The sequence below is a fragment of the Mus musculus genome, chromosome X (genome assembly GCF_000001635.26).
Source record: "Mus musculus strain C57BL/6J chromosome X, GRCm38.p6 C57BL/6J".
In the NCBI taxonomy this organism is placed as follows: Eukaryota; Metazoa; Chordata; class Mammalia; order Rodentia; family Muridae; genus Mus; species Mus musculus.
The window spans coordinates 115,441,360-115,466,184 of NC_000086.7; the positions used below are offsets into that span (position 1 = coordinate 115,441,360).

General features: G+C 36.9%; 2 pseudogenes; both read right to left on the bottom strand.

Moving 5' to 3' along the window:
• Window positions 1-1,842: 1,842 nt before the first annotated feature.
• Gm6461 (predicted gene 6461) lies at window positions 1,843-2,796 on the bottom strand (annotated as a pseudogene).
• Window positions 17,333-18,553, bottom strand: Gm5944 (predicted gene 5944; annotated as a pseudogene).

A 24,825-nucleotide genomic window follows, 5' to 3' on the forward strand; every position in this document is an offset into this window, starting at 1 on the left:
CCCACCTAATGTGGTTCCCTGAATCACTCTGAAGTACCCTAGGGAACAAAATCATTTCATGTGTTGGCTTTCTTACCATGAACCGCTGAAGGCAGATTCCTGTACTAGGGTACAGACACACTACTATTCCTACCCCTAGTTAAAATAAAGAACGAAAGCCTTCTCACTTTTGGTCATGACAGGTATTAAAGTCAAACAATGCCCATTGCAACAAGAGTTTTACTCAAGTTTAATTAAAATAATTTTATCCTATTTTTATTTGTAAACCTATTTAAATAATACTAAAATATATGAAAGAAGCATGTGAATGCTGAATTATACACAGTAAAACAATCTAGTCATAATTTAGAGGAATGCAGAGGGTAGCTATTATTTGCATTTGCATTTTGAAAATTGTAAACAAGGAACAAAATAAATGAAATAGCAGTGACTTTCAACATTTTAACATTAATGCGTGCTAAACTCCAAGTGGAATTAGAACTCTTATAAACTTGTATTTGCAAAGGCTTATAACTTAATTCTTACTAAATGCATATTGAAATTAAGGCATGGTTAATGTGTAGTACAGATATTATCAAATCTAAAGATTTTATTTTAATAAACAGATTTTCATGATGGCCTCCAAATCTACATTTTTCTGAATGCATATTCTGGCATTTTCTTTTATAAGCTATATTCCCATATCTTGTTCATTTTTCTGAAATTGGCCACATGTAAAATTAAAACAACAACTTTAATTACTCTGTAATTTTCAGAGAAAATTAAATGAGTAAAAATTGGTAAAAATTTTTATAAATCCTTTACATGTGAGCCTTACTATTTATATTTCAATGATTATTATTTGTGCTTTCTTCCAAGGTTGATAAGTGTTTAGAAAAGAGGATGTATATCATGTCTACAGAAAGGCTTTGAAAGCCTTGTTTGGCAGATCATGGTAAACCTTCTACCTTAATGAAGAAAGTATGCCTAAACTAGAAGTAAATCACTGCATCATTAAAAAACACAGCAAAGAACCAAAGCAGAGTTGCTGTGAACTTCCTGAGTTCATACATAAAATAGTAAAGCAGAGATTTGCATCCAGGACTCTTCAACATGGTATCTTTTTTTTTTTTTTTTTCCAATTTTTTCTCCTTCTTTTCCCTTTAAATTCAGAAATCCTGAGCCACAAGGTAGGGTATTATGCAACTGGGAAACAAATTAACTATCGAATCATGTTTGAAGTATGACTGAAAAGAAATATTCTACTTTTTTGTCACAGTTTTTGACTAAAAAAGAAATTTACATACAGATTCAAGAGCAAGTAACAACAGACAAGAATTCAACACCCTGTCTTTGTATGTGCACTGCATGCAATGGAGGCTCAGCATTAGTCTTTTCTGTCACACCTATACACACAGATGGGAGGGCATCAAAATGTAAATAGAGACATATGTTATCACTAAAGATTAAACTGGAGCTGATGTCTGAAGCAGAAAAATAATTAGCAAGCACATAATCAGGGTCTTTTTTTAAGTAAAAAAAATTGTATTTACTTAGAAGCATTCAGAATGTTAACAAAAGAGCCACATATTTTTTTTTTGCAACTATAGAGTGGTATTCAGTTAACAGAACAATTATCTTCGTATAAGCTGCATCAGAGACAACTGAAGATGAAAACAAAACAAAACAAAACACCAAAAACAAAACTAAAAGATAAAAACAAAAAACAAAAACAAAAAACAAACTACTGTCCCCATATATAACTAATTTGTGCTGTGCACCAAGAAGAACCTGCTTTAAATTTTCATGCCAATTTACAACCCCCAGACTGTATAGTGGCTATTGAAGATACTACCAGGACAGGGCTATCTAAAGACACATTCGGTAGTGTGTTAACTACAAAAAAAAAAAAAAAAAAAAAAAAAAGACACTGTACAGTTTAAAAACAAATCTTACACAGCCTTACATTTCAATTTTTTTTTTCTTTAAAAGGAGCAAGTTGTGTACAGGGGGGTTAAATGCTTTATAGACCAGGAAAAAAAAACTGCACTAGAATGAACTTATTCATCATCATCACCTTCTTCATCTTTGTCTTCCTCTTCTCCCTCTTCTTCCTCATCCTCTTCATCTTCCTTTTCCTTCTTTTTCTTGCTCTTTTCAGCCTTGACCACACCCACCTTTTTCGCTGCATCAGGTTTTCCTTTAGCTCTGTAGGCAGCAATATCCTTCTACTTCTCCAACTTGGCAGTTTTCTTCTCATAGGGCTGCTTGTCATCCACAGCAGTGTTGTTCCACATCTCTTCTAGTTTCTTTGCAACATCACCAATGGATAAGCCAGGATGGTCACCTTTGATTTTGGGGTGGCACTAAGAACATAACAAGAAGAAGGCTGAAGGAGGCCTTTTGGGTGCAATGGGGTCCTTGAACTTCTTTTTGGTCTCCCCTTTGGGGGGCAGGATGTAGGTTTTCATTTTTCTTTCATAATGAGCCTTGTCAGACTTTGCCATGTCTTCAAATTTCCTCTTTTCTTTAGCTGACATGGTCTTCCACCTCTCTGAGCACTTCTTGGAGAACTCTAAGAAGTTGACAGAAGCATCCGGGTGCTTTTTCTTGTGCTCCTCCTGGCAGGTTTGCACAAAGAATACATATGAGAACATTTTGCCTCTAGGCTTCTTAGGATCTCCTTTGCCCATGTTTAGTTGATTAACCTCCTCGCGGCACAGAGTTGCCCAGTAACCGTTCAGGTCTTGCTTGCCCTGGCGCTGTCTCTATAGAGCTCAATATACTGCAATAGCTGTGAGAGTGGGAGCCAGACGCCAAATTTTAAAAACAATTTATATGAAGGATGGTATTTTTCCTAGGTGCAAAGTTCTTTTTTTCAAAACCAGGAAAGCCTTAATATTTGTTTACAAGTATTTTACTGGCTTACATTAATGGGTAAACATTGAAGACCACAAACAGAAATTTCAAGCCTAAGGCAAAAACAAAACAAAACAAAATACAGGCAAATTAGTAAATTGACAAATCCTCATTTGATGCAAAAGAAAGCATTGAAATATCATTCAACCATCCTTTGAATTTATTTTTAGGCAGGAAATTCAGTGCTTTACCCTAATTCTAAACTATGGGCATATCATCATCATCATCATCACTGCCACCACCATCATTATCAATATATTTTTGATAGCAAGTAACAGGGAGTTGATTTATCTACAGTTCCAAACCCAATGGAATTTATTATCATAGTTTGGGAGTCACTTCGGGGATCAAATATAACAATAACCAAACAATCTTTTATAATGAAATAATTCAGGGCAGCTATAGATATCTAGCTACAAGAATTCTTAGATTTGAACAGGTGAGATTTCTCAGTGGGTAAGGTGCTGGCCACCAAGCATGCGGACATGAGTTTGATTTTTAGGAAACACTAATTAGAAAGAACAAATTGGCTCCTCAGAATTATCCTTTTACCTACCACTGTGACACAGTCATACCCCATGTGTTCCAATAAACATGTAATTAAAAATGTTTTCAAATAATAATTCTTGATTTGATTCAGAGATTGTTAGTTAGTTGCTGCTCGTTTTCCCTGAATCCTTAATATGAAATTTCAGAGCCTTACCTTTTGTTGGATGTTGGTACACATTTTGGAGTTCTTCCTAGAGAAGTGGTTTTGGTGCGATTATTGTTGAGTGAGAAAGCTTTTACAGAATTGACAATTCCAAATACAGTTTCATTAGTGAATATGATGCCACCATTAAAAATATATATTGATGACTTCTTATGTAAGTAGTATTTTTCTTCTCTCTCTATTCCCTTTAATTTCTCTTATGTCTCTTCGATTCCTTCCCAAATCCAAAACCTCCTTAGTTATCAGTGCTATACACAAACATAAATGAACAAATACATTGTGCATATGTGTTTAGTGTTGACATCTTGGAATTGGAATTGACTAGCTCATCAGTGAGCTTGTCCCTGGAGAAGTCAGATTCTCAGCAGCCATTAATTATCTACAACTCTTCTTTTAGGGTGAATTCTTGTATAAATTCTCCTGTCCACTTTGGTATGTCAATTGATGTCATTTTCAGGTCATGTTTGGACAAGCATAATGTTGAAATTACCTAGGTATAGCTTCTCAGTCTTACAAAGGAGGTTTTGTCATGGTCCTATGGGATATAAAATCCTTCTACCCTGTCTTCTTTGATATTTTCTGAACTTTAAGTGAAGAAGTTAGATTGTAGATGCACTTAATCGAGACTGGACACCTCACAATCAATATTTTGATCAGTGGTGACTTTTTTATATGATTGTTTCCATCTGCTGCCAAGAGAAAATTTCTTGGTGAGGGATGAGAACTACAATTATTTATGCAAATATTATGCATAAATATTTGCAATGTAGTTAGAAATTAAACTAGTTTATTGAAGGGACAGTAGGATGTTCTCCTCTATAGTATTACCAGCCACGAGTAAAATGGTCTATATTTACAGCGTTCTTTCTCCTGCATTGTATTTTAGAGTTTTATTATAAACAAAAAATAAATATTATACAGGAAACATTTGTTCAAACCACTTGGCTGATACACGCTGGTAATCCATGCATGTAAGAGCAGGGGCAGTAGGAAGGATATTTAAATGCCATCTGTTTTAAGGGTTTACTGCTATGAAGAGACACCACGAGCAAGAACTAATATAAAGGACAATATTTAATTGGGGCTCGCTTACAGGTTCAGAAGTTCAGTCTATTACCATCAAGGCAGGAGCATGGTAGTATCTAGGCAAGCATAGTACAGGAAGAACTGAGAGTGCTACATCTTTATTCTAAGGAAGCCAGGAACAGATAGTCTTCCAGACAGTGAGGAGAACAGTCTCACAGCCTACCTCCACAGTGACATACTTCCTCCAACAAGACCACATCTTCCCCAACAAGGCAATGCCTCCTAATAGTGCCATTCCCTGGGTCAAGCATATTTAATCCACCATACCAACGGAGGCTTCATCATAAAACCCTACTTCAAAAATTGATAAAGTAGATCATTAAATAAAATGCATGTTTGTGTAACTCATATATTTAAAAGTGGTTATACTTTATTCAATGTTTGGCTTATCAGTGTATGTAACAAGTATGTACAATAATCATCATGCATTCATCACTAATTGAATATCAATTTGATAGCCACAGTGTTAATCTTCCCAGTTATATGAACTGTTATTATCATGCACAAAGAAATTACTGTTTTGGTCTGGTAAGATAAATTATGGGGTAAAGTAGCTTGCTGGGTGATCCTGGTGGCCTTAGTTTACTTGGGAGAAAACTCTTTTCAGATTTCATTAGTTGTTTTTGGCAAGGATAACAGAGTCATATAGTCTTAACATATTCATACCAGAAACATATACATTGCATTTTATCTTCATTAATGATATAAATATTATAACATTATTAATTAAGGTAAAGCCTGCTAGTCTTCTTTTGTGGTAAGATGTTTTCCTTGGTAATTCAGAATCCATGAGTTGATACTATAATGTCATTTCAACAATATTGAGGTACTATTTCCAAATCAACTTGAATACCAGAGGCTTTTGCCTTAATTTACTCAAATGATAATGTCTCTCATCTTACTCTGTTCTGCTAAAACACAATATTTTCTGTGTAACATATCAACAACAGTATGGTTCTTTTTTTGTTGTTTTTTGTTTGTTTATTTGTTTTGTTTTATTTTGTTTTGTTTTGTTTTGTTTTGCTGTTCTGAAGTTTTTTACAGCAAGACCAAGGCATCAGTGAGTTTTGGGATGGGAGCTACTTTGTTTTTAGTTTTAGTCGGTATGCTATTGCTATGAAGATGCACCATGGTTGCTGCATCTGTTATAAAGCAAAGTTTTTAATTGGGGCTTGCTGATAGTTACAGAAATTTATTCCATTTTCATCATGGCAGGAGAGCATGACAGCACACAGGCAAACTTATACCTGTATAAGTAGCTTAGAGTTCTTTATCTGGACTCTCAGGCAACTGGAAAAGAGAGTGCTACTGAGTGGCCTGGCTTCAGCTTTTGAAAGCTCAAAGCCAACGTCCTCTAACATATCCATACTTACTTAAACAAGGGCACCACTTTGAATTCCTTCAAAAGTGTCAATCCCTAGGAACCAGTGTGAGCCATTTTCATTCAAACCACCATACTCTCCAAGATGGTAAAATGTTATTGAATGCTACAATTGATATCTACATTTCCTTCTATGGCAGACAGGACTAGAGGTTGAAAAGACATGAATGGCAAACTACCATTTCTTTTTCTGTATATATGCAGAGATTTATCTGAAACAATTATCTTTCCCAACTGTTTAGTACTAGAAAAATTTAAACTCTGATTAAGGAGGATGTCAGCCTGGAGAAAGTAAGATGTTGAAGTGAGATGGGCAGTCAGAATTCCCCCCTCTTCCCCCTTTGATTTATTGGGTCTTTAAGAAATTTTAAAATGCGTTTTAAACATATTTGCCTGCTCCCTAGCTCAGCCTAAGTCCATTTCTCTTTCCCAGCCCATGCAATAATACATACTCTTAAAAAAAAAAAAAAAAAAGACCTTCAAGTCCTAATTGGGCTACCTCTGAATGTGTGTCCATACACTGAAACATTTTACTTTTACCATGGGTTAAATTCATAAAGAAAACTGATTTCCAGCATGTATTCCTATAGCTTCTCAGCCACGAGTAAGACTTTATGCCTACCCATGGTGGGGTATTATGATTTGAGTTTGCACAGGTTCTATGTATGCTGTCATAACCACTGTGAACATGTACCCTTTCTCTACTTGTTTGGAATACAGTTTCCTTATAGTCATCTATTGCCTCTAGCTCTTGAACTCTTCCTTCTGTTCTGATTATGCAATCAGTCTTCAGCCTTGGACAGACAAGGTGTGATGCAAATGTCCTAATTTAGGCTGAGTATTCTACAGTGTCTTAATCTCTGCACCTTTACAAGCTGTAGGATTCCATTCTAATTGCCATCTTGTATATATAATGGCAGTTGAGATATGCATCAATCTATGGATATAATAATGAGACATTGGGAATCAGTTTAATATTATATCAATCTATGGATATAATAATGAGACATTGGGAATCAGTTTAATATTATATCCACTTAGCACTATAATAGTAGTAGGTTCTATCCTAGAGCCTATGACCTGCTTCTCAGAAATTCTTTGACCCAATTATTTTGCCTAATATAGGTTATATCTTGGTAAACAGGACTTAAATCCAATGAAAAGTGTTCAGTTATTTCCATGATGTTCATGCTACCATAGACAATTACATGTATGGGTATTTTGCATGTACATACATATATACATATGTACATATACACAAACACACACAAATGTATGTATCATGTCCTCTGAGACTGGCATTACAGATGATTGCGAGCCACCATAGGAGTGGTGTGAATCAAGTGCTGATCTTTTATAAGAGCAGCCAGTGCTTTTAACAACTGAGAAATTTTATGAAAATATTCATGAATCTCCTGAACCAGGAGTAATAATTAAGCTTGCACATAAGCAATACTTTAAGTTGTTTTAAAAGGCCTTCCTTCCTTTTCAATTATTACAAGACATTTCATTATGCAATTTTTAATAAATAAGCATTTGAATGGGATAATGAATTATTATGGTCTTAATCATCACAGTCACAAGGAACTGTTCCTATTACAGCTGACTTATTAGAATCACCCTGTTACTAAAGCAGTAGATAAGGCCATAACAAAAAAGTAGGATTTTTTAAATGCTTTTGAACTGTTAAGAATAATAAATATAAACAAGTCTAGAGGGACTATGGATCATTTATAATTCTTATTGTGGTCAGTAAATAAGTTCATCCATTATTTGTATTTCTTTTAGTTCATTTTTTTTTTGGTTTTTCTCCTTTCTTCATTCATTTGTTCTTTATTTGTTAATGTTCTCAATTACATACTCATTTGTTTGCTCATTCAGCAAATAAAGTAATATATCCTTAGCTTGTGCCACAAAAAAAGCAAACAACAATCTTACACCCAGTTTCAGTCTTACAGTAGCATAGCATACCCCCTATATTATGCAGTGAAGTTAGGAAAGTGCAAATTACACTTATTCTACCCTCAAAAAGAGTTCCCAATGACCTCTAAAATGATTTAGGTGAAATTTCAAATTTCTGCAATAACATATATAATTTCACCCCTCACTCTTCAATTTCATCTTGTAGCCCATGTATATTACAGCCAAAACAGATTTTTTGTTGTTTCTTGACTTTGCTATGACTTAAAAGCAACAACACAATTCTATATTGAAAGTAAAGTTTCTTATTCCTTCTAACCAAAATGTTCTTTCCTTGAATCGTAGCATGAATGACTTGTCATTTTTTATCATTGCTTAAATTCCATTTTTTTGAGATGTCTTTCTAGGTTCCTAATTTCAAATCACTTTATCCCTCTTCTTTATAGCCTGTTAGAACTCATTGTTATTTTTAAGTAATTGTGCATATCCTTAAAAAGAATGTCAATTGTGTGAAGATAGATTCTGACATATTTTATTTCAAGAATGACTATTGTAAAAAAGTTTAAAAACTTTTGCTTGGCTAATTTGATGAAAATTCTAATTGACATCATTATTTTAGTAAAGATAGGCCCATAAGCAAGCAAACAGTATATTATGTTGGTAATATAAGTGAAGTTCATTCATGAGATAGGGCATTTACAGAACAGAGCTCATGTGATATACTGAGAAATTTAGATTAAACTTAAAAGCTAATACAGAGTCCTTGAATTACATGAGGTACAGCAAAATGATGGTTGTTATAGAGTAGAGTGAATAAGAAACCATGTTGGTCAGTAGCACATGCAACTTTGTTGGTAGTAAATTGTGTTCATTGACATTTACTTATGTCACATACTTGAAAAGATGATAGAAAGCTACTTGAGAAATAATTCATCTCATGTTTTTCTTAATCTTTGCCAAACATATAACTGAGCATATCATAAACTATTATGAATATAACATTTTGGATTAGCTAAGAATGCAACAAATTTATGATCCAATCAGTTTATGAGTTTGAGCACCATTGTCTAAGATACACTTTTAGTTTTGGTATGAATCCATCTTTTTTAGACATACTTCTTCCAGCCAGTAGAGGAAAGGGAAATAAAGATCTCTTTCTCTGTGAAGGCATATTTCTTTCTATACTATTCACATTACCCTGAAGAATGCAGCAGTATAGAAAGACAAACATTTTCCATATCTTTTTTTCTTAGCTATTTTTTTTGTGCACCTATGATTAAGGATGGATTTCCATATAAGACATGAAATAGAAAGATGACTATGTAAAGGGAGGGGACAAGAGAAGGCAATAGGACATATGCACTGTGAGTGTAGATGTGGGGATAATGGACCACGCTACATGCTAAGCAATGAACTAAGAAAGGGTGTGGGTTGGTCTGGGACCTTGTTCTACACAGGATACCTCAACCCCTTACCTTGCACTTGAGTTCATTTGCTCTGTCTTTAACTTCTAGGAGATGTGTGTCTTGTACCCTCCCAGTGTCTCTCTTATCCTGAGCTGACTTAGTGTCATAACCTGGTTCTAGTATGTGAAAGTTCATGTGCATTCTTGCACATGGTACTGGAAAGGCCTCAGGGTAGAAATAGGAGATCAACATCATGGCCTGCTTTTGTCTATATTGATGTGTGTCACTGTCCAAATGTGGACTTATTTCTGTGGAAGGGTAGTCCATCAGGGGTTATTCTGTGATGGGGAAATTGCCCAAATCTTGTTCTCTACCATGGAGATTTTCATTCCTACAGCAGACACACAAACTGAGTAGGACAAATGGATTCCTCTTCTCAGGGTAAACCATGACTCCTTTTCAAAGTATGTCCCAAAATGTTCCCATGGCATCAGATTCCTAAAGTTTGATCCAGAGCAAGGTCAATATCATCTTACCTCCTTGCCCAAAGCATTACTAACACGTGTATTCTGGCCAGTGTCTTGTGGACTATAAGACAGTGAATTACTGAAATAGTGACTAGTAAGAACTTGAGAGGTATTCTTTTCTTTTTGTAAATGTTTTTTATTTTGTTTTTTTATTAGGTTTTTACTTCATTTACATTTCCAATGCTATCCCAAAAGTCCCCCACACTGTCCCCCACCCACTCCCCCACCCAACCACTCCCACTTCTTGGCCCTGGCATTCCCCTGTACTGAGGCAGATAAAATTTGCACGACCAATGAGCCTCTTTTTTCACTGATGGCCAACTAGGCCAGCTTCAGATACATATACAGATAGAGCCACGAGCTCTGGGGGGTACAGGGTAGTTCATATTGTTGTACCACATATAGGGTTGCAGATCCCTTTAGCTCCTTGGTTACTTTCTCTAGCTCCTCCATTGGGGGCCCTATGATCCATCCAGTAGCTGACTATGAGCATCCACTTCTGTGTTTGCTAGGCCCCGGCATAGTCTCACAAGAGACAGCTATATCTAGGTCCTTTCAGCAAAATCTTGCTAGTGTATGCAATGGTGTCAGTGTTTGGAGGCTGATTATGGGATGGATCCCTGGATATGGCAGTCTCTAGATGGCCGATCCTTTTGTCTCAGCTCCAAACTTTGTCTCTGTAACTCCTTCCATGGGTGTTTTGTTCCCAATTCTAAGAAGGGGCAAAATGTCCACACTTAGGTCTTTGTTCTTCTTGAGTTTCATATGTTTAGCAAATTATGTCTTATATCTTGGGTGCTCAAAGGTTCTGGGCTAATATCCACTTATCAGTGAGTACATATTGTGTAAGTTCTTTTGTGATTGGGTTACCTCCCTCAGGATGATGCCCTTCAGGTCCATCCATTTGCCTAGGAATTTCATAAATTCATTCTTTTTAATTGCTGAGTAGTACTCCATTGTGTAAATGTTCCACATTTTCTGTGTCCATTCCTCTGTTGAGGGGCATCTGGGTTCTTCCCAGCTTCTGGCTATTATAAATAAGGCTGCTATGAATATAGTGGAGCATGTGTCCTTCTTACCAGTTGGAACATCTTCTGGATATATGCCTAGGAGAGGTATTGCGGGATCTTTCCTTAGTACTATGTCCAATTTTCTGAGGAACCGCCAGACTGATTTCCAGAGTGGTTGTAAAAGTTTGCAATCCCACCAACAATGGAGGAGTGTTCCTCTTTCTCCACATCCTCGCCAGCATCTGCTGTCACCTGAAATTTTGATCTTAGCCATTCTGACTGGTGTGAGGTGGAATCTCTGGGTTGTTTTGATTTGCATTTCCCTGATGATTAAGGATGTTGAACATTTTTTCAGGTGCTTCTCACCCATTCAGTATTCCTCAGATGAGAATTCTTTGTTTAGCTCTGAGCCCCATTTTAATGGGGTTATTTGATTTTCTGGAGTCCACCTTATTTAGTTCTTTATATATATATATATATATATATATATTGGATTTTAGTCCCCTATTTGATTTAGGATAGGTAAAGATCCTTTCCCAATCTGTTGGTGGCCTTTTTGTCTTATTGATGGTGTCTTTTGCCTTGCAGAAGCTTTTCAATTTTATGAGGTCCCATTTGTTAATTCTCGATCTTATAGCACAAGCCATTGCTGTTGTATTCAGGAATTTTCCCCCTGTACCCATATGTTCGAGGCTTTTCTTTACCTTCTCCTCTATAAGTTTCAGTGTCTCTGGTTTTATGTGGAGTTCCATAATCCACTTAGATTTGACCTTAGTAGAAGGATATAGGAATGGATCAATTCACATTCTTCTACATGATAACCACCAGTTGTGCCAGCACCATTTTTTGAAAATGCTGTCTCTTTTCCATTGGATGGTTTTTGCTCCCTTGTCAAAAAATCAAGTGACCATAGGAGTGTGGGTTCTTTTTTGAGTCTTCAATTCTATTCCATTGTTCTACTTGTCTTTTGCTATACCAGTACCATGCAGTTTTTATCACAATTGCTCTGTATTACAGATTTAGGTCAGGCATGGTGATTCCTCCAGAGGTTCTTTTATCCTTGAGAAGAGTTTTTGCTATCCTAGGTTTTTTTGTTATTCCAGATCAATTTGCAGATTGCCCTTTCTAATTCATTGAAGAATTGAGTTGGAATTTTGATGGGGATTTCATTGAATCTGTAGATTGCTTTTGGCAAGATAGCCATTTTTACAATATTGATCCTGCCAATCCATGAGCATAGGAGATCTTTCCATCTTCTGAGATCTTCTTTTATTTCTTTCTTCAGAAACTTGAAGTTTTTCTCATACAGATCTTTCCCTTCCTTAGTTAGAGTCACACCAAGGTATTTTATATTATTTGTGAATCCTGAGAAGGGTGTTGTTTCCCTAATTTCTTTCTCAGCCTGCTTATCCTTTGTGTAGAGAAAGACCATTGACTTGTTTGAGTTAATTTTATATCCAATTACTTCATTGAAGCTGTTTATCAGGCTTAGGAGTTCTTTGGTGGAATTTTTAGGGTCACTTATATATACTATCATATCATCTGCAAAACATGATATTTTGACTTCATCTTTTCGAATTTTTATCCCCTTAATCTCCTTTTGATGTCGAATTTTTCTGCCTAGGACTTCAATTACAATGTTGAATAGGTAGGGAGAAAGTGGGCAGCCTTGTCTAGTTCATGATTTAGTGGGATTGCTTCCAGCTTCTCACCATTTACTTTGATGTTGGCTACGGGTTTGCTGTAGATTGTTTTTATCATATTTAGGTATAGGCCTTGATTTCTTGATATTTCCAAGACTTTTATCATGAATGGGTGTTGGATTTTGTCAAATGCTTTCTCTGCATCTAAGGAGATGATCATGTGGTTTTTGTCTTTGAGTTTGTTTATATACTGGATTTCATTGATGGATTTCCTAATATTGAATTTTCCCTGCATCTTCGGGATGAAACCTACTTGGTCAGGATTGATGATTGTTTTGATGTGTTCTTGGATCACTTAGTAAGAACTTTATTGAGTATTTTTGCATCATTATTCATAAGGGAAATTGGTCTGAAGTTCTCTATCTTTGTTGGGTCTTTTTGTGGTTTAGGTATCAGAGTAATTGTGGCTTCATAGAATGCGTTGGGTAGTGTACCTTCTGTTTCTATTTTGTGGAATAGTTTGTGAAGAACTGGGATTAGATCTTCTTTGAAGGTCTGATAGAACTCTGCACTAAACCCATCTGGTCCTGGGCTTTTTTTTAGTTTGGAGAATATTAATGACTGCTTCTATTTCTTTAGGGGATATAGGACTGTTTAGATCATTAACCTGATCTTGATTTAACATTGTTACCTGGTATCTGTCTAGAAACTCTTCCATTTCATTCAGGTTCTCCAGTTTTATTGAGTATAGCCTTTTGTAGAAGGATCTGATGGTGTTTTGGATTTCTTCAGGATCTGTTGTTTTATCTCCTTGTTCATTTCTGATTTTGTTAATTAGGATGCTTCCCTTGTGCCCTCTAGTGAGTCTGGCTGAGGGTTTATCTATCTTCTTGATTTTCTCAAAGAACCAGCTCCTCGTTTGGTTAATTCTTTGAATAGTTCTTCTTGTTTCTACTTGGTTGATTTCACCCCTGAGTTTGATTATTTCCTGCTGTCTACTCCTCTTGGGTGAATTTGCTTCTTTTTGTTCTAGAGATTTTAGGCATGTTATCAAGCTGCTAGTGTGTGCTCTCTCTAGTTTCCTTTTGGAGGCACTCAGGGCTATGAGTTTTCCTCTTAGAAATGATTTCATTGTTTCACATAAGATTTGGTATGTTGTGGCTTCATTTTCATTAAACTCTAAAAAGTCCTTAATTTCTTTCTTTATTCCTTCCTTGACCAAGGTATCTTTGAGAAGAGTGTTTTTCAGTTTCCACGTGAATGTTGGCTTTCTATTATTTATTTTGTTATTGAAGATCAGCCTTAATCCATGGTGATCTGATAGGATGCATGGGGCAATTTCAATATTTTTGTATATGTTGAGGCTTGTTTTGTGACCAATTATGTAGTCAATTTTGGAGAAGGTACCATAATGTGCTGAGAAGAAGGTATATCTTTTTGTTTTACGATAAAATGTTCTGTATATATCTGTTAGATCCATTTGTTTCATAAGTTCTGTTAGTTTCACTGTGTCCCTGTTTAATTTCTGTTTCTATGATCTGTCCATTGGTGAAAGTGTTGTGTTGAAGTTTCCAACTATTATTGTGTGAGGTGCAATGTGCTCTTTGAGCTTTACTAAAGTTTCCTTAATGAATGTGGCTACCCTTGTTTTTGGAGCATAGATATTCAGAATTGAGAGTTCCTCTTGGAGGATTTTACCTTTGATGAGTATGAAGTGTCCCTCCTTGTCTTTTTTGATGAATTTTGGTTGGAAGACGATTTTATTAGATATTAGAATGGCTACTCCAGCTTGTTTCTTCAGACAATTTGCTTGGAAAATTGTTTTCCAGTCTTTCATTCTGAGGTAGTATCTGTCTTTTTCCCTGAGATGGATTTCCTGTAAGCAGCAGAATGTTGGGTTCTGTTTGTGTAGCCAGTCTGTTAGTCTATGTCTTTATATTGGGGAGTTGAGTCCATTGATATTAAGAGATATTAAGGAAAAGTAATTGTTACTTCCTATTATTTTTGTTCCTAAAGTTGGCATTCTGTTCTTGTGGCTGTCTTCTTTTAGGTTAGTTGAAGGATTACTTTCTTTCTTTTTTCTTTTTCTTTTTTTTTTTCTTTTTCTAGGACATGCTTTCTGTCCTTGTATTGGATTTTTTCTGTTATTATCCTTTGAAGGGCTGGATTCTTGGAAAGATAATGTGTGAATTTGGTTCCATCATGGAATACTTTGGTTTCTCCATCTCTAGTAATTGAAAGTTTGGATGGATATAGTAGCCTGGGCTGGCATTTGTGTTCTCTTAGTGTCTGTATAACATCTATCCAGGATCTTCTGGCTTTCATAGTCTCTGGTGAAAAATGTTGTGTAATTCTGATAGGCTTGCCTTTATATGTTACTTGACCCTTTTCCCTTACTGCTTTTAATATTCTATCTTTATTTAGTGCATTTGTTGTTTTGATTATTATGTGTCGGGAGGAATTTCTTTCCTGATCCAGTCTATTGTAGTTCTATAGGCTTCTTGTATGTTTATGGGCATGTCTTTCTTTAGGTTTTGGAAGTTTTCTTCTATAATTTTGTTGAAGATATTTGCTGGCCCTTTGAGTTGAAAATCTTCGTTCTCATCTACTTCTATTATCTGTAGGTTTGGTCTTCTCATTGTGTCCTGGGTTTCCTGGATGTTTTGAGTTAGGATCTTTTTGCATTTTGTATTTTCTTTGATTGTTGTGTTGATGTTTTCTATGGCATCTTCTGCATGTGAGATTCTCTCTTCGATCTCTTGTATTTTGTTGCTGATGCTGGCATCTATTGTTCCAGTTTTCTTTCCTAGGGTTTCTATCTCCAGCGTTGCCTCACTTTGGGTTTTCTTTATTGTGTCTACTTCTTTTTTTTAGGTCTAGTATGGTTTTGCTCATTTCCATCTTCTGTTTGGATATGTTTTTTTCTGTTTTTCTATAAGGACTTGCAACTCCTTTGCTGTGTTCTCCTGTATTTCTTTAAATGAGTTATTAAGGACCTTCTTGGTGTCTTCTACCATCATCATGAGATATGCCTTTTAATCTGGGTCTAGGTTTTCAGGTGTGTTGGGGTGCCCTGGACTGGTTGAGGTGGGAGTACTGGGTTCTGATGATTGTGAGTCATCTTGGTTTTTGTTAGTAAGATTCTTAAGTCTGCCTTTCACCATCTGGTAAACTCTGGAGTCAGTTGTTATAGTTGTATAAGGTTACAGCTTGTTCCTCTCGTGATTCTGTTATTCTCTACCAGCAGACCTGGGAGACTAGCTCTCTCCTGAGTTTCAGTGGTCAGAGCACTCTCTGTAGGCAGGCTCTCCTCTTTCAGGGAAGGTGCACAGATATCTCGTGTTCAGACTTGCCTCCTGGCAGAAGATGAAGGCCCGAAACAGGACCTGTCCCAAAAGCTGTTAGCTTCTGTAGTCCACACTCTCACCTGTGCAGACTTGTCTCAGTGGAGTCCGGGAGCCAAGATGTCTCCTGCAGATGCTCAGGCAAAATCTCCAGGGCTGGTCGGACACCTATCCTCTGGCAGGGAATGTGCCCGAATGTCTGGGGCCCGAAAAGGGGGCTACCTCAGATGTCCTGTGGCTCCCGACTGTCCCAGAAGCTGTTAGCTTCTGTAGTCCACACTCTCACCTGTGCAGAGTAGTCTCTGTGGAGTCTGGGATCCAAGATGTCTCCCGTAGATGCTCAGGCAAAGCCCTCCCGGGCTCTTAGCTAATTTTCTACTGTTATGGTTACAGAACAAATAGCAAGGAATCTTATGCTCATACCAAACATTTTATTCTTTTCATAACTTTCCACATAAATAAATTAGCAAGTTATTGGATAGACCATTTTCATGAGGTAATTATCCTGAATTTGATAGAAATGTCAATTTGAAGTTGTGCTTATTGTAATATCATTCAGCTAGATTTTTCAAGGCATCCTTTTTCCATTGTTAGCTGTCTATCTTGACTGTTCTCTCAAAACTAGGCTAGGATTGTTCATTGGAGCCTGTACATATGTCCCTTTAGCTTGTGTTTCCACATAGCTTGAAAGCTGCACAGCATTGAGACTTCTTAGATGTTAGATCAGAGTTCCAAATATGAGACTACAGGTAAGAGAAAAGCTAAATTACTCTCTATGTATCATAGACTCTGCCTTTCATTAGGAAGAGAATCAAAGTGTCTGTAGACTTGCTTTAATAATTTTGTATCTTCTGTTATTATATACTCTATTTCAATTGGTTTCAAATGATGAAAGCATATATTGCAGAAGCTTTTGAACTCAATAAGCCTATAATTTTATGCTCTTTGTGGACATGAACCAATACTAAGAGCTAACATTTGAGTTGAGTTAGTCTATTTTTTTAAAAATTGGTTTAGTTCTGAAGAACAGAAAGAATAGTAACTCAGCTAATTTTATTTTGATTTACTTTAACTTACCACCAAGCAAGATAGCAAGACATTGACAATATAAACATAAAAAGGAAAGTTGAGTAGAATTAATTCACCCATATATTCTAAGATACATGCCCAAAGTTTGCTGTTTTGCACAGGGACTATATTGCAGAAAAAATCAACTCTTTCTGAAATGTAGTGAAAAGATAATTCCTATTCCCCTCTATTATGCCATTTTATGTTGTGTATGTGTATATAGTATGTATCTGTTCATGTGTGTGTATGTGTACATGCCTGTGTGAATCCAGATACATACATGAGTTTGCAAGTGTTTGAAGGTATCCTAGTTACAGTTTCTTTTTTTTTGGGGGGGGGGTGCAGCGGAACTTTATTGATGGTATTCAAGAGAGTAGGGAGGGCTCCCTAGGCCCCTCCTGTTATTATGGGGATCTGGGATGGAAATTGTGAGGGAGATGTTCAGTGTTGGGGGCTGAGTTGGGACAGGGACTCCTCAGCAACCGAGGGCCTCTCTCTTGCTCTCAGTGTCCTTGCTGGGGTGGGTGGTCCAGGGTTTCTTACTCCTTGGAGGACATGTAGGCCATGAGGTCCACCACCCTGTTGCTGTAGCCATATTCATTGTCATACCAGGAAATGAGCTTGACAAAGTTGTCATTGAGAGCAATGCCAACCCTGGCATCGAAGGTGGAAGAGTGGGAGTTGCTGTTGAAGTCGCAGGAGACAACCTGGTCCTCAGTGTAGCCCAGGATGCCCTTCAGTGGGCCCTTAGATGCCTGCTTTACCACATTCTTGATGTCATCATACTTGGCAGGTTTCTCCAGGCGGCAAGTCAGATCCATGATGGACACATTGGGGGTAGGAACACAGAAGGCCATGCCAGTGAGCTTCCCGTTCAGCTCTGGGATGACCTTGCCCACAGCCTTGGCAGCACCAGTGGATGCAGGGATGATGTTCTGGGCAGCCCCATGACCATCACGCCACAGCTTTCCAGAGGGGCCATCCACAGACTTCTGGGTGGCAGTGAAGGCATGGACCGTGGTCATGAGCCCTTTCACAATGCCAAAGTTGTCATGGATGACCTTGGCCAGGGGAGTTAAGCAGTTGGTGGTGCAGGATGCATTGCTGACAATCTTGAGTGAGTTGTCATATTTCTCACACCCATCACAAACATGGGGGCATTGGCAGAAGGGGTGGAGATAATGACCCTTTTGGCTCCACCCTTCAAGTGTGCCCCGGCCTTCTCCATGGTAGTGAAGACACCAGTAGACTCCACGATATACTCAGCACTGGCATCACCCCATTTGATATTAGCGGGGTCTCGCTCCTGGAAGATGGTGATGGGCTTCCCGTTGATGACAAGCTTCCCATTCTCGGCCTTGACTGTGCCATTGAATTTGCCGTGGGTGGAGTCATACTGGAACATGTAGACCATGTAGTTGAGGTCAATGAAGGGGTCGTTGATGGCAACAATCTCCACTTTGCCATGCGGAGAGCAGGCAGCAGCTCTGGTGACCAGGCGCCCAATATGGCCAAATCCATTCACACCGACCTTCACCATTTTGTCTACGGGACGAGGCTGGCACAAGAAGATGCTGCTGTCTCTGAAACAGGGTGGAGCCTAGTTACAGTTTTTATTGCTGTGAAGAGAACCTAAGACTTTAACAACATTTATAGAGAAAATAATTTAATTGAAGCTGGGTTTCAGTATCAGATGTTTAGTCCATTATTATCATGGTGGGGAGCATGGTGGAGTGCAGGCAGACAAAGCATTGGAGAAATAACTGAAAGTTCTACATCTGAGTCTGAAGGCATCAGGAAGAAAATGGCACACTGGGCCTGGCTTGAGCTTCTGAGGTCTCAAAGACTACTCCCTAGTGAAAAATCTCCTGCAATAAAGTCACACCTACTCCAACAAGGCCACATATCCAAATATTGCCACTCCTTATGGCCAAGCATTCAAACACACGAGTCTATGGGGGAGGTGGCATTCCTATTCACATCACAAAAGTAGGCTTGAACCTAAACTCAGTATTCATTACTCAGGAGTTGTCTATCTAATTTTATGAAAAAAGGTATCTCACTGTGATCTGAATCTCACCAATTAGGATAAAATAGCTGGACTGTGAACCCCAATGATTTGGCTGTCTCTGGTGGGGTATCAAGTCTCTATAGGATTAGGTATATCCTCTCTCACTGAGACCAGACAAAAAAGACCTCTGCTACATATGTGCCAGAAGCCTCAGTCTAGGAGCTCCCAGGGTCTTTTGTGGCATTGCCATTCCATTCAGTTCCTACAATCCTTGGCATAAATCTTTCTTAGGGATCCCCTATCCCCTTCCCATGCTTGGCTGTCTGCATCTGTCTCAGTCAGCTAGTGGGTAGAGCCTTTCAGAACAAGCCAGGCTAGGCCATAACATCCTGATAACACCTGATATTGCAAGCTAAGCAGGCTTGGACTTGGTTAGTACTTGGATAGGACACCACTGAAATTTTAAAAATGATTTATTATTATTTTGTTGGGGTAATATATAAGTCCTCAGCAGACTATTTGTCACAGCAATAAATTTCTTTCTTTCTTTCTTTCTTTCTTTCTTTCTTTCTTTCTTTCTTTCTTTCTTTCTTTCTTTCTTTCTTTTTTTCTTTCTCTTTCTCTTTCTCTCTCTCTCTCTCTCTCTCTCTCTCTCTCTCTCTCTCTCTCTCTTTTCTACCACACTAAGCAGTTTTCTTTAAGATTTTTTTGTGGTTATTCTTGGTAACCAACTTGTTTTCCATAATTTTCAAAACTATCCTTTTAAAACTTTTTATTAATTCTTTGTGAATTCCACATGTACTCCAATCCCACTCATCTCCCCATCCCTTTGTATCTGCCCTCTGTTCTTGAAACCTCCTTCACAAAAGAAAAAAGAAAAGAAAAGACGAGAAAAAGAATCATTCCTATCTTGCTGTGGAAACTGCAGTAGATCTTTGTTTAAAAGAGTTTACCCTTTTCTCCAAGTAAATGTTAGTTGCAATGATTCATTGTTCAGATCCTGGGGCACTAGCTTCTGCTACACTATCAATACTGGATCCTCACTGAGAATCCTGTCAGATATTCTATCATTCCCCTGTGTTATGAAGGTCCTGCAACTTTGGAACTGTAGGACCAGCCCCTTCAAGTATTCTAGCATTTCATAGATGTGGTAGATGATGGGCTGGAACAACTAAAAGCCCAGGATCTGAGCCTGAAAGATATCTAATTTGGTCAGCCTGCTAGTTCTTGTGTGTTCCTGTGTCACGGGGGCCAGCTTGCCAGCACTGCTCTATGTAGCTTACCTAAGTACTTCAGTGGCAAGGGGCAGGCCCAGCTCTCTGGCACCCACACCCTCAGGTCAGGCTAACCTTTCAGCTGATTCAAACCTCTCATCTGTCATTAGGTAGGGTGGGCAAGAGAGTGGTACCCTCCTCTATTGCCCCATTCTGCCAGTGGCAGAGGAGGCAATGCAGTAAAACTTGATGTTCTTCTTATGCCTATAAAACTTAGTACTTTTTATATTTATGATTTATTTTATTATTATTATGTACATATGTGTATGTACATGGGTGTGTAGTTAGAGCACATGTTACTGAAGGGACTTGTGGAGTCCAAAAATGAGAACCATACTTCTTGGAGCTGAAGTTACAAGAAGTGATGAGCTGCACAGTGTGGTTACTGGGAATCTAATTCATGTCCTTTTCAGGGGCAGTATGTACTCTTAAGCACTGAGATTATGCCTCATCCCTGCTTACCAGTTTCTTCATAATAACAAAATTTTCTCCACATCCTTAAGGGCCAACTATGAATTCATTATTATATACTTCTTTGAGTTTCATTCTGTCTTTTATTTATACTACTTTATGCTATTTAGCAGATTCCATTGTGTTAGTGACATTTCTACTTATACATGGCCTTTGAAGTAGCTATGCCCATTTCTTTTAATATTGTTCTTTCTTCCTCAAAGTTTCATAGAGATTCTTGGTTATAATGCATGCTTATTTTTACTTATTTACCTTCACATTATGATCAAATTAGGAAATTAATCAAAGTAAAAATAACTAGTTACTAGGAAACAATCTTGTTCTTTATTTTTTAATATTTTTATTAGGCATTCTCCTCATTTATATTTCCAATGCTATCCCAAAAGTTCCCCATACCCCCCCCCCACTCCCCTACCCACCCACTCCCACTTTTTGGCCCTGGCATTCCCCTGTACTGGGGCATATAAAGTTTGCAAGTCCAATGGGCCTCTCTTTCCAGTGATGGCCAACTAGTCCATCTTTTGATACATATGCAGCTAGAGTCAAGAGCTCCGGGGTACTGGTTAGTTCATAGTGTTGTTCCACCTATAGGGTTGCAGATCCCTTTAGCTCCTTGGGTACTTTCTCTACCTCCTCCATTGGGGGCCCTGTGATCCATCCAATAGCTGACTGTGAGCATCCACTTCTGTGTTTGCTAGGCCCCGGCATAGTCTCACAAGAGAGAGCTATATCTGGGTCCTTTCAGCAAAATCTTGCTAGTGTGTGCAATGGTGTCAGCGTTTGGAAGCTGATTATGGGATGGATCCCTGGATATGGCAGTCTCTAGATGGTCCATCCTTTCGTTTGTTCTGTGGCTACCTGCTATAAAAAGTTTTCTAAGGACACTGTTTACCAGTCAATTTGGTTTGGAAAAGATGTATCATCAAGTTAGTAATATTTCATCACCAAAATTTACTTTTGAGTTTTATTGGAAGTTTCATTTAACTTTCTAAATAAATTGGACAGAGAGTGTTGATGTTCAACCAAGCCCTAGGAATAATGGAAAGTTTTTCTAATTATAATAACATAAAACAAATGATCTGATACTTATAATGACACCGATTACAGTGAGGACCCGACATAGTGGAATTTTCTATGTCCAACAATATTCTGTTTCCCATATGCTCCCTAAAATAAAGAGCATTTACTTGAAAGAAAATTTTTTAAAAAATCCTAATTACAATTTTTCATATTATCTTCCTTGAGTTTTACATATAGGAAGCTTGGCTCACATTTTCTTCTTAGAAGAGTCATGTATATCAGGATTGCAATAAAGCATAGTCATGACAGATGTGACAGTGACTAATTGTAGCTGATGCAAGCAATATGGCAAGGGGATTTTCTCATTAAATGTAAGGGTCAGAGGAAGATTTGAGAATTAGAACGTAAGGTAATGGGGTCAGGGTGAAATGACCACCTCGGGCCTAAGTCAACCCAACTGGAAAATTGCTTGAAAAGCAGGTTAGCAATTTGAACCAGGAATGAAATAAAGTATAAAATACTTCTTAGCTCATGCATAGGGATGACCACACACAAATGCTCTTAAAATCATCTTTATTTTTTTTTTTCACTAATGAAAGGTTTTTTTTCCCCACTGACTATTATATTTTTTCAGCAATAGTGATGTGTAAGCAATTATAAGAAAAATGAGATCTCATTATTTCTTCCTCGTATGCAACTTTGTGCCAATATTCACTTCTCCATTTTTATTTTCACTATACTTATTCAATTAACTTATTTTCCTTAAGTCAGAGAACTAGTTCATAACTAGTTTCTCTACTTCTTGACTATTTTTCTCTCAAAATCCTGACTCATTCTGTTCCAGAAAACTACTGGGCCAGCAGCACTTATCATCTGAAAATTAAACATCCAAACCTTTCTTTCAAGACCTTTACAGTAAACCCTTTTACACTTTTCAGTATAAACTACTAAAGACACTTTGCCTGTTTTCTATCCCCTAGTCATATATATATATATATATATATATATATATATATATATATATATATATGTGTGTGTGTGTGTGTGTGTGTGTGTGTGTATACTTGTTTTTGAAATGGTATCATTTTAAAAAAATATATTTTTTACAAATTAAATTTCTATCTGCATTTTAAGAATATAATATGTTTTATTTGAACAAGAACATAACATGTTGTTATAATTCTATAAAATATAGTAATTTCTAAATGTAAGTAAAGAAAGGATATATACCACTGTCAGGATAAGGTTAGTACCAATAATTGAAGAAATGTGTGTCCTCAATTCCTAACTTATGATTTCCAGATGAATTGTGAATGCTCACATATATAGACTTTTCGGTTTGGACTTTAGGAACAATATTTAGACAAGTTTCATAAGTGTGAGCACTTTATTATAAAATGGGCTTTATGTTAGATGTGTCTGCCCAATTGTAGGCTAATGAATGAAAGTGTTTCAGGAATATTTAAAGTAGACTGGACTACTTTAGTAGTCATTTTAATTTTAATTTTCCTGAAGTCTAAGGATGGTGAACATTTCTTTAACTGCTTTCCAAATATTAGAGACTTCCCTGCTTAGATCTGTACCACATTTTGATTGGATCATTGGTTTGTTGACCTCTAATTTCTTTAGTCCATTGTGTATTTTGGATATCATGCCTCTGTCAAATGCAAGATTGGTAAAAAATCTTTTCACTACTCTCAAGGTTGCCATTTTATTCTATCGATGGTATTCTTTGTTTTACAGAAGAAGGTTTTTATTTCCTGAGTTCCCATTTATTGATTATTGATCTTATTGCTTGCACTGTTAGTATACTGTTCATGAAGTTTTCTCTTATACAAATGAGTTCTAGGCCATTCCTACTTTCTCTTTTATCAAATTTAATATATCTGGTTTTACATTGAAGTCTTTATTCGACAAGTTTGAGTTCTTTGCAGGGTGACAGACATGGATCTATTTGCATTCTTCTATAAGCAGACATCCAGTAAGACTAGCAACAATTTTGAAGATGCTTTCTTTCTTCCATTGAATAGTTGTGGCATCTTTGTCAAATATCACGTGTTCATTGGTGTGTGGATTAACTTCCAGTCTTTGATTTGGTTCCATTGATCAAACTGTCTGTTTTCATATCAAAAGCATAAGGGTTTTATTAATATTGCTCTACAATATGGCTTGAAATCAGAGATCATGATACCCCCCAGAAGTACTTTTTTTTTTACAAGTTTGTTTTAGCTACCTGGTAGTTTTGCTTTTGTATATGAAGTTTAGTATTGTTTTTTCAAGGTCTGTAAAGAATTGTGTTGGAATTTTTAAGGGAATTGGACTGAATTTGTAGATTGCTTTTGATAAGATGGCCACTATTCCATGAGCATGGGAGATATTTCCATATTCTTATAACTTTTCAGTTTCTTTCTTCAGAGACTTGAAGTTTTGTCATACAGGTCTTTCACTTGCTTGTTTAATGTTGTAACAAGGAATTTTTTTTATTCTTTTTTTTTTTTTTTTTGTGGCTATCGTGTTCGTTGTTGTTTCCCTAATTTCTTTATCAGCCAGTTTGTCATTTGTACAAAGGAGAGCTACTAATTTATTTTTCAATCCAGTTACTTTTTGAAGGTGTTTATCAGCTATAGGAGTTTTCCCATAGAACTTTTCCTATGACATATGGATAATATCATATCCTCTTGAATATCAATATTTTGATGGCTTACTTTCCAATTTGTATGCCATTGATCTCCTTTAGTTGTCTTGCTATAGCTAAAACTTCAAGTGCTATATTAAATATATATGGAGAGAGTGGACAGCCTTTTCTTGTTGCTGATTTTAGTGGAACTGTTTTAATTTCTTTGATGTTGGATATCTCTGCTTGTTATGTATTACCTTGTGTGTGTGTGTGTGTGTGTGTGTGTGTGTGTGTTTTGAAATGAGCCTCATATCCTTTTCCTTACTATGACTTTCATCAAGGGCTACTTTTTAGTATCTAATGCAATGATCATGTACTATGTTTCTTTGAGTTTGTTTTTCTTTATATGGTAGATTATATTGCAGGATTTTTGAAAA